This window comes from Falco cherrug, chromosome 4 (assembly GCF_023634085.1).
Source record: "Falco cherrug isolate bFalChe1 chromosome 4, bFalChe1.pri, whole genome shotgun sequence".
In the NCBI taxonomy this organism is placed as follows: domain Eukaryota; kingdom Metazoa; phylum Chordata; class Aves; order Falconiformes; family Falconidae; genus Falco; species Falco cherrug.
The window spans coordinates 21,994,424-22,010,173 of record NC_073700.1 but is presented as its reverse complement, the minus strand read 5'-3'; the positions used below and the strand labels follow the sequence as shown (position 1 = coordinate 22,010,173).

The following is a 15,750-nucleotide window of genomic DNA, read 5'->3' as shown; positions in this document are numbered from 1 at the left end:
TGCACTCTTGTACCAAGCCCTGGGATTTTTTGGCTGCCCAAGCAAAGGCACCACAGGGGTCAGTTGGATGTTTAGCAGCCCAGAGGGTGCAATGGATGCAGCAGTAACTATGAGCTATGACTCTTTCCATCAAAGAGACAAGTTAGGGGGGGCTGGGATGCTGGAACAGCAGTTGGAGATGGGCTGGCAGACTCACAGTGTCCTGGGACCAGCCCTGTGCCTGCACAGTGAGCCAAGCTAAATTCAAGTAATAAGACCTATTAAAGTGACATGAGCTAAACAACGCTACTTCAATAACACAGCTATGATGCTAAATTATTCAGTATTTAAGAATTAAGAGAACATGCTCGTAGGGGCACATTTCTGATCCCAGTGTTCTAGCAGATGCCACTGCAGCACAGCTGTGGGCAGGCACAGAGAAGAGCAGTGTATCTGGACAGAGGTTTTCTCACTGATGCTTTCTCGTTAAAAGTGGCAGGTTTTTTAATGTGGCAGTTTTTACAAGGTGGTCAGCACATGTGTGAATTTTTCTGCTGGTGTAATTGCAGAGGGCTCTGTGTGCTCAAGCGGGGAGGTGATCCTGCACGGCTGCTAAGCCTCTGCAGGAAAGTGCAGAGTGCAGGCAGATGACCTGAAAAAAAATTATTAGCATTGAATAAATGTCATTCTTCCCGATTTTTTGTTTTAAATATGCTCTCCAGAAGAGTTTGAGCAGATGTCTAATCAGGGACGAGAAAGACTGCAGCGTAACTTATCAAACTGATCACACTTGAGTCTGAAATTTCAGCATCTGTGGCCTTCCCAGTGAGTAGAGCCTCAGAGATGATAAATCCGTTCCAATAATTGATGTCTTTCAGGAGCACGATCTCATCAAAGGATTCCTGGAGCACAAAGCAAAAAAGACTCAATCCCTTCAACACTTCACTAATTACTGACCTGGAGCCGGACAGTGGCGTGCAGACCCCGATCTTTGAGATGGAGGATTTTTGTGGCTGGCAGCACCCATGGTTGGGAGCATCAGCCTGAACGCACTGTGAAAAACCTTCTGGTCCATTTTACGCAGCAAAACTGTATGTATGTCCGTAAAGTGAGGAACTACAGTGCTGCCTGAGCTGTGGGAAGACATCTGCAGAGGCAGTGCTGTGGCGGAATGCGGGCAGGCCATATTGGAAAAAATAAGGAGTTTGTTTAGTGGTAAAAGCTCTGATGTTTTTTGCAAATGTATTTGCAGAGCCATTAAAAGCTATGTTTAATCTCTGCTCCATTTCCATTCTGGTATGCATTATGCTTCTTCTGCAAGGAGCGAGTGCAGTTAATGGCATCGGGCGGCTCTGCCTCTGCTGATGGGGAGGCTGGGCAAGATCTTGTGGGGGCTGCTCTGCCAGGGGACTCTGGAGACCTCTCTGAAACCAAAGCACAGGGCTAAATGCCACTCCATGTTTGTGTGTGCCAAACTAGGATGCCAGCGTTTGTGACTGAATGAAAACTTCCCTGAATTAGTAATGACATTTTTATTTTTAAGGGACTCAAGCTCAGGCAGCACTTTTAAAAATGAATCATGATTTTAGGTGATTTCTTTCTGCGTGGATGCTCAGAACTGTCTGAAAATGGTCTGTTAAAGCTATTAGGACTCTAATGGAGGTGCTCACACTCACTAAACTGATCGGCAAACAATGGCTGTAGTGTCTCATCCTCCTGATTATATTCCCTATTTGCATTTCCTTGGATATACAAAGAAAAAGCAAATCAACAATGAACAGCACAGTTAGAGCAGGAATAACCAAAGTGTGATAGAGGAATAACTGCTGATCTGGAGGTGTCATACTGCACTGCCAGACACACACCCGGGCCTTTTGCAGCAGAGCACCCCGCAGCTTCCTGGGCATCCCGGTGCTGCTTGGGAGCTGCTGGAGCAGTGGGGTGGCTCAGGCTGGTCCCCGACTCGTTCCCTGCCTGGGATGCACTGACAGGAGCAAGCAGTGCAGCTTGGCATGGCTCAGGTGCAAAATGCTGTGGGAGCGTTCTTTTTTGTCCTTCATCAGAAGGATGGAAGCCAAGGTTTGATATGTTAACACTTGGCCTAATATTAGCTAGGGAAATAAAGCAGGTGTACTACATCATATTAAAGATACAAGCAATCTCTAACGGTCTGTTATTAATGTGGGGAGATTGACTGAAAATATTTTGCCTCAATGGCTCTTAAGAAATTCACAGTTCATTTCCAGTCATTAAAATAATTAGGTGCTGCGCTTTGACTACTCCACTAAGGGCACAGCTATAGGGCATGCTGACCTCAGCGTGAGCAAGGGTGTGAGCTCGCAGCTCATCCCCTCCTTGCCTGGATAGCATCCACGTGGGCTCCCGCCCCGCACTGGAGCTGGTCTTGAAAAATGTAAGTTAACCCAGTGAGGCACTGTTAACGCTGTTCAAGTGACGTAAGGATGTGAGGCAGAAGGAGTTTGATAATTGCACTTCTCTTTCTGCACTAGCTTTTCAATTAGTTCTTAATCTGAAAGTCTTTTCTAGTTTTTGAAAAAGCAAAGAGATGTTCTTGTAATTCTGGTGTTAGGTAGCAGTATCTTGAAGGTATTTCTGTAAATACACTTGAAATGTGTAGAATTTGGCTCAGGGGCATTGCTGAGGGCATGTAGAGCTTTTGTCTGCATTGGCAGTTTGGACTTAGGCAAGGTTTATAGTGGTGCAGGGGTGGATGGTTTTGTACGGGTTAGGAATGTGATACCAGAGTCAGGTCAGTACAAGCACAGCTCCTGCTGCAGCATCTGTAAGGGGGCTGTAAGCCCATCGTCGATAACGGGGTGCATAGTGCTTCCATCAAAGCCGCTGCTCTCTGATGAATTAGGCATGGCAGACAAACTTGCATCAGGATCTGCTGCTAAAAGTAGCACCAAAAATTAAGGATGCACCAAAATGACTCTGCCGCTTTGCACTTTTCTCTGTGCCGCAGGGCTGAGGTGCAGGGGGATGTGCAGGCTGGCTGCTAGCTCATCTGTACTGGTGTGGCTGCTTGCCACGTCCAACTGGTCCTGCTGAACCAAACCCAGGTGTGAACTGGGGTGAAAAGCTCTCTGCTACATGACCATACAGGATCTACTATGATGGCATCTATGCCTTTGGGTAGAGCCTGTAAACATTACTGTGATACTATACATAGCGAAAGGAAAGATTTAAGTGGACCTTTCAGATAACCTTCACTTCAGTAAACTAATAAAAAAAAAATCCACTCACTTTAACGGGATCGGAAGAGTTCAGATGTCTGGGTAAGTTTTCTTTCACTATTCCCTTATTTAACTTTGATAAATACCACTCAGTGGAGTTTTAGAAATCTAAATTTTGATTGTGTTAGCGATAGGAAAATAAGCAATAAAAATGGCTGTTGAGATACTTGTACACTGATGAGGGAATTATCAAAACAGCTATAGCTGAGTAACTGTGAACAGCACCAATGTTTCCACTGAATACAATTATATTATATTATTCCCCAATTACAAAGATTATTTAAATGACAAAAGTTATAGAATAATATACACTAGAAGATGTACCTATTTCTAAAATCCCTGGAACCATACTTAAATCTTCAGAGTTATTGCTCACCTTTAACGTAGTTCTCATCAACTGCAGTATAAGCCTTAGAGCTGACACTTCAGATAAGTACATGATATAGTTCAGCCCTAAAACCCTTGACAAAAAATACATCAGGGCTTACTGTAAAATTTCATGGAGGTTTAAAGAAAATATTAAGTCAATAGTTCTTCAGTTATTAGGGGCTTTTACGGTAATCAATACTTTCCGGCCATATTAGTGCCTACGATGATGAAAGATGACATTAATATCCAGCTCTTCTTTTTTTGGTGTATTTGTGTCTGTCCTATCTTTACTCAGTCCTGCTAGAATCAATAGCAACACAAAGAATATGGTTATTTAAAAAATGCCATCAATATTGATTTGTTTATTACTGCCATTTTCAAGTGGAACTTGATTTCAGGAAAAAAAAATACTTTTTCATACAAAAGAATTAACAGTCACCCTAAAACTCTGGAGTACCACGTGACTTTGCTTATGGTGATTTTTCAGTTTAGCAGTGTACTAATGCAGCAAGAACTGTTTTAGGATTAATAAATCCTAAAAATAGGATTAATAGGATTAATTCTAGGAATTCTTGAGAATTGCATGACATTTTATGCCCTCAAAGCATTGCACAGATGTTAATTAAATTTAATTGATATTCAGTCCTGAACTTATATGCATGCAGTTACTAATGATTTAATGATTTTTTTCAATGGAATAGAGTCTTTGCCTTTGATTCTGTTTCAAAAAATTGAGACAGTCATCCTATGTGCAGTCTTTAGGCTCAATCCTTCTTATTCAGGTACCTCAGGAATATGGCTGGTCAAATGACAAAATTTCCGGCCCTTTATAGCAGCAGTGTTTAATGTACTTTCTTTTGTCTCCCACTGCTGGCTTTCTTCTGTGTTTCTCAGGTAAGAATTTGCTTAAAAATTCTGGTGATAACTCGGTGTTTGTCTCTGCGCATCTAGGACCTTGTTTGTGCTCATTTCCCTGGTTGTTCAGTTCCCCAAACCATGTATTTATTGACTGATTGCGGCTTACAGTTCCAATAAGACCAGCCAAAACAACAGAAATATTACAGACGTGTCTGTATCTCTTCACCTGTGATTGCCTTTGCCCCAGAAACTTCTCCAAGTAAGCAGTCAAGACAGAAACTTCCTATAAAGATAAAACCCCATGTGCCACAGGAATTTCAGACTGTACCCGTTGGTTCTGTCTCTGGTGAACAATACCCTGATGTGTTCATGGAAACTGACACTTTACCTGTTCTGTTGCCTTGATGGAAGGGTTTGAACTATGCTGCATCACCAGGACTGTTGCAGCATCAACAGCTATGCACGGCCAGTCCTCGTGTGCTCAGGACCCCTGCCAGCTTGGTCAGCTTCTGCCAACCCTGCACTCCTTTGCCCATGCCTTTCCTGAGCCAGGGAGCCCCAGGCTGGATGCACTATTTCAGATGCAGTCCAAGGAGTGCTGGATAAAGGGGGTAAGCCTTTTCATTGAGCTATTCTCCTGTTACACAGCTTAGGATGCTGCTGGCTGTTGCTGCTAGGGCTCACTGCTGGCTCAGGCTCAGCTTGCTGTCCCCCAGGACACCTGGTCAGCCCCAGCCTCAGTTACACAAGGCGGTATTCCTTCCCAGGTGCTGGGCTTTGCATGTGCCCTTGTTCAGTCTGGTACGTTTGTGGTCAGCCTGTGCCTCCAGCCTGTTTACATATCTTTGAGTCAAAAGCACATTGATTAGTCCCCCGTTTGATGCCATCTGCAAACTTGACAATAATGCCTCCTCCAGGCTGCTGCTAAAAGTGATACACAGGACAAAGCTGCAGCTGGAAAGGAAGGCTTGCCTAGCAGCTTCAGAGATCATGACTTCATCAAAGCACTGCAATAATTTAATGTAAGGTCTCCATTGAATGGCATCCTTTAGTTCTTTTGTAATTAACAAAATCATAAACATTGTCATCTAATTTAGTCGAGAGTGGCTGTGAGATCTGCAGTGTTTGCTATATATATGTTGCAGACAGTATGTGTCATGGATAACTTAACAGCAGGTCTGTTTAATGTAGCAGTTTCCTTGTTTGAACATGACTTCTGCAAGCTATTGTTTCTAGCGAAGCACAGGGTTTATTTACATGCAGTGATTGCTCAGCTTCCAAGTGAGTGTCAGTCAAATGAAGAGTGGATACATTTAACTGATTATGGAATGCAGAACTGCATTATTATGGCTAGATTTAAACAACATTGGAGTACAATTTTAATCTTGTTTCCAACCTGCTTTTACATTCTGATGGACCTAGGAACCCAGACTCTTACAGCAGTTGCCAGTTGGAATTTCCCTTGGAAATTAGCCCCCAGATGCCTTAAGATCAGCAAAGCTGTTTCACATACAATTTGGCCTTTTCTGACCCATTATAAGGCAGCTGGAAGAAGGTCTCATTCTAACTACAGCCAGATTGGAAAATGAAAGCAGCTCCTCCTTAAGAGTATCCCTGAATCCATTGCTTTTAGAGGCGGTATTGGGAAATGCTGCTAAACTACTCCCAAAAATAAAATGGTTGGAAAGAGCAAGAGAGTGGATGTATTATGAAACCACTGAACTATTTATGCTAAAACCAGTTACTCCAGCAGGGCTTTGCGTGGTGCATGAAGCCCCTGATAGGAAGTAAATGAGCTGCAATGCACTGGGAGCATTTCCCATATGCAAACCTATGAATTATCATCAACTTTCTAAACCTGTGTTCCTGGCTGTCAGTGTTAAAATCCTATTGTGTCTCTATCTCTAAACTACTTATGCAGAAAGTACCTTTTTCTTATGAACAGTAAACATCTCTGAAATGTAATGGGGAAGGTGTCTCCTCTGCAATATTGATTCTGCTTCCTCTGGCTGTCGTGGCCGGTCTGGGCTGAATACAATTAGATGCGATCCGTGCACTCAGGGGAAACAAGGCTTCTTTTCTCTAACTAAGCCTTCTTCAACTCCTAATAAATAGAGCATTAAAAGGGAATTATTCCATTTTGCATTTTATAGAATGGCTAGTCTTCTTCCATTTGAGAGTCAGACCCTAATGATCAAGTCAGTAAAAACATTTCTAGTCAGGCCTCTTTTTATTTCAATCTCTACTTATCTGGGGGAAGAACAAAACATAAAGAAACCACAGAAAACACAGCATTTAGCTGACCTCCCACAATACATCATTTGATAGCTTTTGCTCCATCTTTCCAAAAGGCCATTTAGCTTAATAGTCTCTTCCATTTTTCATTTCTTTGTTACAGGTGCTGGGGGGATGATTTTCAAAAGAACAATGGAATGACATTTTACCTGACTTTGGAAATGAATTCACAGCGGTGGTTTAGCAATCTCATGCCTTTTGTGCCTTAGATTTGCCTTCCATAATACGGAATGGGTAGTGAGATACTTTAACAAAGCAATAGAAAATTTAAAATGAGAGGGTACATACATTTTTCTATCCTATTACGAACTCCTAAAGCCATTAGTACATTGTTTATATGCTCATATTTGTAATAAAGGATTGACTAATTGAATTTTCATAAATTTTAGGCAAAGACAAAATGAATTGGCCTCCATTCCAGTTTAACTCAGTGCCCCAAAAAATTTACTTGTAGGCAATACATTATTTAAAAAACACTCTGAAGAAAACATGTCTAACTTTATGATACATATTTAGACAACATGTCTTTAAGCCCTGTATGGACCTACAATATTCAATTTATATGAAATAGAATGAATGAAAAAGGGGCAAAAAAATGGGTATTTACGTGGAAACTTGGACTGCAGTTTATTAATCTGTATCTCGGTATTGGTTGTTACTATTATTTGCCATTGATAATGCTAAGTCATTAAATGAAAGTCAGTTCCTTGTGGAAGAGTTTGTTGGCTTCTTCAGGGTCCTAAAACCTGTGAAGCGTGAAATCAATGACAAATTGTGAGGAGGTATTACAATTTTAAAATGTAGAGCTTATGGTGATTTGGAACATTGTAGAAAATCAACCATTTTGTGAATGGCTAACAAAATATGATATATTGCTGAAAATCTCCTTAAATACTCAGCTATTGAAAGAAATTAATCCTAAGTGGGACTTCAGTAGTAGAACTTCTAATTTGATGAAATTTTCATGCTTGACAGGTAGTGATATCAACTAATAACGTTAATAACCTTACTATTTACAGGTAATTATCCCTATAAATGAGCTGTGATGGTTTGAAAACATCTGTTTCCTTTTGGAATCAGTGTATATCTGCCCTTAAACAAGGTGAAAATTTGGTGTTATAACTCTGAGGACTAAATTTCTATATTTTTCCTGCGGTGCTATATTCCTTGCAATTAGGCAACAGCCTATATGGTAACAGCTTATATGATTACTGCATTTGTATGTATCGCTGTGTACATTATTAGAATGTGTTTCCTTAATCTCACGGTTTTTTTCTGATACTTTAGGCATTAAACAAATCATAGAGTTGATATGTTCAAGATTTTTAAAGGAATTGTTTTATTGTTTTGCTTATGAAATCCTTCCATCCTTTTAACGAGTTTTGCCATAACTGCTTCCTCCTTGGAGGCTCGGACCAGCATTGTGCATATCCACCCACACCTTCATCCAGACCTCTTGAACTTTCCTTAACACACACAGAGCCTGCACTCTGAATGCACAAACACAATAAAACTCTCAGTTGAGAGCTAATTTGATGCCAGCTGAATATTCAGCTAGTACTCTGAAACTACTGGTAATCAAATACCTGAAACATCTTGTGCAGAGTGAGAATTTCTATTTTTCAGAACCTATGTTGCCCTCCCATTCCCAGCAGAAGTTTTCACCATCACTTTATCTGAAGTCCTTTAAAGCTGTTAAGTCAGTTTGGCGTTTTGCTCAGATGTTCTCTCAGGTGGAGGAATCCTTTTAACGTGACAGTTATGCTAGTAAAGAGAAAATACTATTAAGTCATTTTGTAGATGAGAGAGGTTATCTGACAGAGGTTTCCTTATCCATACAGGTGGCAGCAAGATCGCTTTTTTCCTTCCAACAGAGACAAAAGTGGCAGCTGGATGGAATTTAAACACAGGGCAGTAGGGGGATTGGAACAGACACATCTCTCTCAGGCTGTAACTACCCCCCCCCCCAAAGGGACTCAGCTGTACTGGGACGTGATCACAGGTTCTTATGCTGGGAAATACCAGAAGAGTACTACTGGGCTGGTCATCAATCCACATGGCTGAATCTGCGTGACATGAAGGTGACAGCTCTAATATTAGACTATAGACTGATATAAGCTCAGTATAGCTGGGGTGTCCAGTATGAGTTGTAAGGCCAGATTCTCTATGATTTTACAGCTCTTTCATGTCTCCCATGTTCTTCAAAGTGGCTGAAAAGCAGTGAGAAGGTTTCCTGAGATTTCTTGCAGAGCATGAACGTTCCAAAGCATCGCACCAGAAGATGGTAAAGAACACGTCAAGGCAGATAGAAAGTACAGCTAGTCTTGCTATGCCCAATATACCATTACTTGAGGGATCTAGGCTGCTCTAACCTTTGTGAGAGTCGAGGATGATGGACATCCTGCATATGCAAGAGCAAAATGAGAACAGCAAAAGCATAACAGCATGTGTAGAGTGCCTGTTCCTCTGCTCCTCCCGGCAGAAATCCAGCTGAGTTTGGCATTTATGTCTATTATATGTAGTTTAAGTCCATTACATTGTAGCATTTTTTCCCCACCATCTTTGCAGTGCAACTGCCTTTGGATTGGAGTGATGCAATACTTAGTACCAGTATTAAAAAAAAAAAAAAAAAAAAAAAAAAAAAAGGTAGGAAATTATGTTAACAGTGTAACTTTCAGCCCAAGAAGTGGAGAACACCTAAGTAAGCAGACTGCAAAAAGTGTACCCAGTCTCTACTAAATTTCAATACTGTGTGATGAAAAAAACTCAGAAAGGTCTTTGTTTCAAAGCCTTTGCTGTGCCTGTTTCACTTTGTCAATGTTAGCTCTGACTGGGTGATATGTTTTCACTGCCATCACCTGCTGAGGTTACATGCCTTCTTTCCTAAGACAAACTGCAGCCATGTGAAGTCAGCAAAAGCCTCGAACAGAATCAAGAATGTTTTCCCCAAGATTAAGGACAATATTGTTGTAAATGTCACCATATTAACTTCTCTGAACCTTCCTGAGTGCTGAGTGATTTCTCTGCATGGATAATGGGAGTAGCATGCTCTGTATACACAGTGCAAGAAGGACAGTGCTTTTAACTTCTAAGTAGTACTCTGTATTTTAAACTGGTCAAATTTATTAACCAGTTACTTCTATCTAAATGTGTATAAAACCTTTTACATTATTTTACATAATATACAGGAGCAATTTAATTGTCTCTGTTGGTTAATACATATATGTATAAAACCAACACCGCTTGCACTGTGAGTAGGGATTGCTGAAGTGAGCTCTGCATAAGCTCCTGTTCAGACAGGGCTGGTTAGATCTTCTGCAACGCTGTCTAGAGCTATATATACATTGATCTTTGTGCTGAGATGGATGCTGACAGATCCAATAAGAACAACAGGGAAATAAATGTTACAGCAGGTAAGACTCAATGGAGTTAACTCTTGTTTATGCTAGCTAAAGATCTTGCCATCTAATTAACACAAAGACAACCATAATTTTTTTTTTTTTTTTTTATGGAAAGAAATTAAAGGAAAGATCAGACCCTTATCTCTGATAAACCTTTGCAGCTTACACCAGCTGAGGATACATCAGGTCTGTGCTAACCTCCATCTGAAAGCTATGGACACATCTAGGGTGGCCCAGGAGCAGTGCGAACCACAGCAGTTTGCAGAGCAGATTAAGGAAGCCCTAACAGAATTGGTTTCTTTCAAGAAAGAATCCCAGATCAGCAGGGTGTAATGGGAGCTCTGCTCAACACCACTGCTCTTCCCACTGGCGCTTCTGACAGTCTCTTCAAATTGCAGCTCCCCGCGTCTGTGGAAGGGAGGGTTTGGAGCAGCTCTGGATCTGGCTTTAGGGCCCATCTTTAATTTACATCAGGAATTGTAAAGCTGCCTATCGAGGACACAGATATACAGCTCTATTTGTAAGAGCAACAGTCACACAGGAACAGGTCTTGGCCCCTTTTCTCAGAAGGGTACGCTCATCTTTAAGCTGTCTGGAGGCTCTGGATTTATGTAGAGGCAGTACTCCTAAAGGCTGCCTAAAGGACATGGGGTCTCTTTGACTTGGTATACCCTTCCAGCTAGCGTTACCCACAAATGGAGGTTTCCTCATTTTCAATTCTCTTTATTGAACTGAATTTCTGTTTATAGTCGCATTTGCTTTCTATCCATGCTGTCTGTCACTTGTGTTGAATATGGGTTTTGCACACATGCCAAATAGTTTGTTACTTGGCGAGGGTTCACTGGCAAGAGAATTTGCTTCTCCGCATAGTAATAGGCATGTTTGGCTAATAGGCTCTTTGTCTGAAAGCCTTTTGCATATTCAGAGCTGCTCATTTGTCACGCTAGCCTGACCTAGGCAGCAAATATTAAAAGAGAGTTGTAAATATGCCCTGTTCTTACTAGAATGCCAACTGAAGCAAGCATTAGCTGGTTTGTAATGAACTAGTCATCTGCTGCTCTTCAACTTCGCAAGAGTTGTCCAACCACACTTATTTCTAGAGTAGTTCTCCTGTCCATCACAGATTTTTTTTGCTATTGGAATTGCCTCACTCTGTTGTCTGTGTTCCTTAGAGTACATTTAATATTGAAATGGACAACTCTGATGAGTACTAGTAGTTTTAGGCAAAATAGTTCTGCTAGTGAAGCTGACGGCTTAGGATCTGTTCTGGTTTTACCATTAAAAGAAGGAATTTCTCCCTATTTGCTGGGTGTGTGTACCAGGGCTCTCAAGTGGAAGTACTGCACCAAACTCCTGTGCTCACGTGAATGCCACACTCCAGGCATCAGCTGGCAGGCAATACCTGCATTACCTGGCACGTCTTCCTATCTGCGCAACGAAGCTGGGGCAAAAAGAGTCTTAAGTTCAACTGATAACTTGAAAAGCCAGGGATTTCCTTGGGCATGTGGAGACAGCAAGTGTCTTTAGTGTTGGGACTGCCTGGGTGTTGGTATGAAAACGGCTTTGTGGGTTTTTTGTAACTGGCTTTTTTCCACATCTATAAGGTATAGATTTTCTTTTTGTCCTGTAAGGGCTTTCTTACTGTCAGTACTTAATAAATTGTCTAAAGGTTCAGAATTGCTTTTTATTTTTAAATACTTAGACATATTGCTTTGCGTAGAACTAGCAGGTTTGGGTGTATAACAAGCCAATTTATTGGCAGAGTAGAAATCAATGGCATACAGTAGACAGACTTTTCCTATTTTAATTAGACTATACAGACTACTTTTTAAACAGAAGTACTCAAAACAGCATGTTGCAGAAACACACAAAAACCTAATTTAAAGGGATTAGGTTGGAGATCAAACTTCTCCATTGTTTGCTGTGAATCCCCTAAAAATAGAAATCCCAAAGCTAACAGTGCAGCACAGCTGACCGATTCTCAGAAAGAAGCAAAATCTGCAAAAGTCTATGTTACAGCACCATCTAGTGCCTCTTATCTCAGCAATATAGTAAAATTAATTTTCCACTTAATTCAAGTATGTAGGTGGAGAGGAGGGAGTGCATGAGATGCTTATACATTCTAAGAACTTATTTTCTCTCAACTAGTGCTGAGATAGGAGGGAGCTGAGGGATGTAAATGAGCTTTGGCATTTTACAGGGTGAAGATTTTGTCAGTATAGCTGTTGTTTGGTCCTCTTTTATCCTCTTACCAGCCACATAGTTTTTCCTCCCGAGGACCATAGGAAAGTGGACACAGGAGTGTGTATGTTGAGAAAATGGGAGGAAAAGTACTGCACTTAAATACCAAACTGACCAAATGGTGTATATATGGTGTTTGTGTGTGTGTGTGTGGAGAGGCATGTTTTTGTTAAAGCATATATTCTGTTTTGTGTGTATGAATGACTGACAAGTGGGAGGTTTATGTTTGTTTGCAAATACCTTTTGTGACAACTGCACCTGTAATTAATGTGCTTGTCTCAGGTAGACAGCACCAAAACCTTTGCCTTCTTCATGCCAAGTACGACTCTCAGCAACGCTAAATTAAATTTGAACTATTGCTGTGTTTTAATATCCTTTACATGGCTTCCCTTTTCTGTGGGTTGTTTTTTTTTCTTCTAGAAAGGTGATTAACATCCTCTGACTCCAAACTACTAAGAGGTTAACCAAGAGCAACTTTGCAATTAGCCAGTATTCCCAACCAGCAATTGCAAGAGACAAAGGAGACAATATGAATTTGGGCATTAAACCCCACAAGGTCGGGTGGCATGGTATTTAAACTTTGTTTCAAAATCAAGATTCTTACAAATAGTGCTCCTAAAATAAAATGAAAATTCATCACAGCTGGCTGTGTGTATCTTTGATAAACAGCTGCTAAAAAGAAAAAAGCCCTTCATCATACTGAAGTACTCTGACTTCATCTAAATTACAGTAATTTGGGCTACTCTCAGACAGATTGGCACTGACCAGATTAACTAACATACTCTGGGATATACATATACTTGCCTTCACCAAATTTAATAAAATAGCTTGGGATTTATGCAGTTGCTCTTCAGTCTGCAACCTGCTGCTTTCTGTTTTTAACTTGACCCAGGGTTAATACTGCTGGAAGAATAGGAAATGGCTTCCAGTGATTCCAGTCTGTGTTTGGGAGCACACCACATGCTAGGATGGATTACAGTGTAAGATTAATGACTCTCTCACTCTTCAACCTAAAGACTGCCTTTTGTGATAATAAATACGAACACTTATATGTTAAATGTATTTTCTAGCAGGTTTAGGTTTATAAGCTAGAAATCAGTCGTAACAGCACATTTAAATAAACATCCTAACAATAACATGTAACCTAACAGAAGTCACCTGTCTCAAAAAAAATCTTCACAGCGTCTTCACTATGTCCTTGTAGGAAAGGCTGGTGGATAGTAATGTCTGTATTGTATAGTCAGAGACTAAATTAGAGTTAATGCCCGGACTGAGGTTTTGGATTTAGATGTAAGATTTAGATGCAGTTACACATGCTGCACACAAATATAGCTCTTAGCAGTCATAAGGAGATGCAGTGTCATCCAAAATAAGAACTAGGGAAATCTTGGGGTTTGGTCCCAGAGTTTCCAGTAGCCTTATTTTTGTTAAGATTATTATTGTATTTAGTGTTTCCTAAAAGAAACCCCAGCTCGTTCAGTCATGTGAATTATCTGAGAATCTCAGTAGCCATAAAATCCCTCAGAACCGCAGAAGCAAGCTTAAAAGTATGACTCAAATGTACCCCAACAAAAAAAACCCAAAAGAAATAAAAATGCATTAGCATATCAAAAGAAGACAGAAATATTTAGCATAATGTTTTTTGATGAAACCCCAGGGTCTGGGGAAATGGCTTCTATTTTTTTTTTTTAATACTTCAGTTTGCCAGACTGCAATCCAGCCTGACAACAAAAATATTTAATTGTTTTATTATGGGATATGAAACAGATACAATACCCTGACATTATATTATATGGAAACAATGCATAAAAAGTTACAGAATCATAATTAATCATTGAAGTGATTATTGTATTCTTATAAATGCTTAATGTGTCAGGTATGTTTGTGATGCATTCCTTGTCTGGCAAATGTGATATTGACTGTTGCTCTGTAGTATAGTTCAGTATAGATAGATAGTAGTTTGACATTTCCATCCCCTGATGGTAAGGAAATTAGACTGTTGTTTGTCTTTAAAATGTGTTTCTCTAAAACACTTTAATTCTGAAATAAATAAATAAATATTTTGTTTGCTGTCTAATCATTGTTTTATTCTGTCACTGATCTAGGGAGAGTATTATTGCTGAACTGAAACTGAACATGTTGAAGAGAAAAGCAGAAATTACAGAATTTTGCCCTGTGAAAAAGGCCTTACTTGGGAGAAAACAAACAGAGCTGAGATACTGAGGAACTGTGAAATACTTGGGAGCACTGTGTGGGGTTTAGTGATTTGTAACAGTCTCCAGAGAACACCAACTGCAATAAAAAGGAAGCGATGTAATAGAAAGGGAGAAATCCCAGAGCCATGACATGACAGGCTGGTTGGTTTGTTGGTTGGTTTGGTTGTTGTTTTGGTTTTTTTTTAAGGGGAAGGTAATGGTAATAAGCGGTGGGATAGAGCACTTGTGCCAGAGCTGGGCAGCACGGAGGCAGCCCTACTGAACTGACTTTGTCGGGGTGTATCAGCCGGGATTGCATCCTGTGAACTGCTCCTGGTGATCACCGCAACCTCACGTCAGGGCAACGCTCTGCCGTTACAGCTGACAAGTCTCCACTGTTTTGTTTCAGCAGCATGACAAAACACAGTCTTATTTTTTTTAATGTGATTAAAAAAAATGATTTTTACTAAAATCTCAGTTCTCAATGAGAGGAAACCATTACCCTGTGCACCAGCGAGGCCCAGTAAGCACCACACAGGGCACCCCCGAGCGTGGCACTACAGAAGATGCTAAGCCATGGATGCACCTCCAACGCTGCCAGCCCTGGGGATGTTTTTCTAAGCTGGAGCCCGGCAGTGGCACTGCTCTTGGGGCAGTGATGCTGGAAGCCCACACTAAGGGCTCCTACAGCAGCTTGCAGAGCTGTGGTGACACAGCAGAGCTGAGGTGACAGGCTGGGGGGACAGGGTGGCTCCTCAGCTGCAGGACGCGGGTGAGGGAGGCCCAGCAGCGCCTGATCACAGGCACCGAGCTCTGTCCCACAGGTAACGCGGGGTGTTTCAGGGTATTTCAGCCGCCCAGGCCTTGGCATAGCTCCCCAGCTCAGCTTCCCCTCAGCGAGATCTGGCCTGCCTCAGGCATCTCTGTGGGGACTGCAGGCATCTAACCGGTGCGTTTGCATTTTCTCCTTCAAGAGATGTGCTCCCGAAGGTGACCCCCACGGGTTTTATTCACATCCATCCCCTCTCCCAGACCCCCAAGGGGGGCTCGGGCAAGAAGCGCCTCAGCAGCAGTTGTCACCCGGGGAGGCTGTGGCGAGAGCAGCCATGGCCGCGTCCTCCGAGCAGAGGCGGCGCCCGAGGGACCCGCACGGGC

The 15,750-nt window shown here is 41.5% G+C and overlaps 1 long non-coding RNA gene across 3 annotated transcripts in view; it reads left to right on the top strand.

Annotated features, from left to right (window-relative positions):
* LOC114017068 (uncharacterized) overlaps positions 1-14,365 on the top strand; it is a 44,127-nt gene extending 29,762 nt beyond the window's left edge. For all 3 annotated transcript variants that reach the window (XR_003561916.2, XR_003561910.2, XR_003561911.2), the window contains 2 exons: positions 858-5,074; positions 6,862-14,365. This is a non-coding gene — a long non-coding RNA (uncharacterized LOC114017068). The remainder of the gene's footprint in view (positions 1-857; positions 5,075-6,861) is intronic.
* The last annotated feature ends 1,385 nt before the right edge of the window (positions 14,366-15,750 follow it).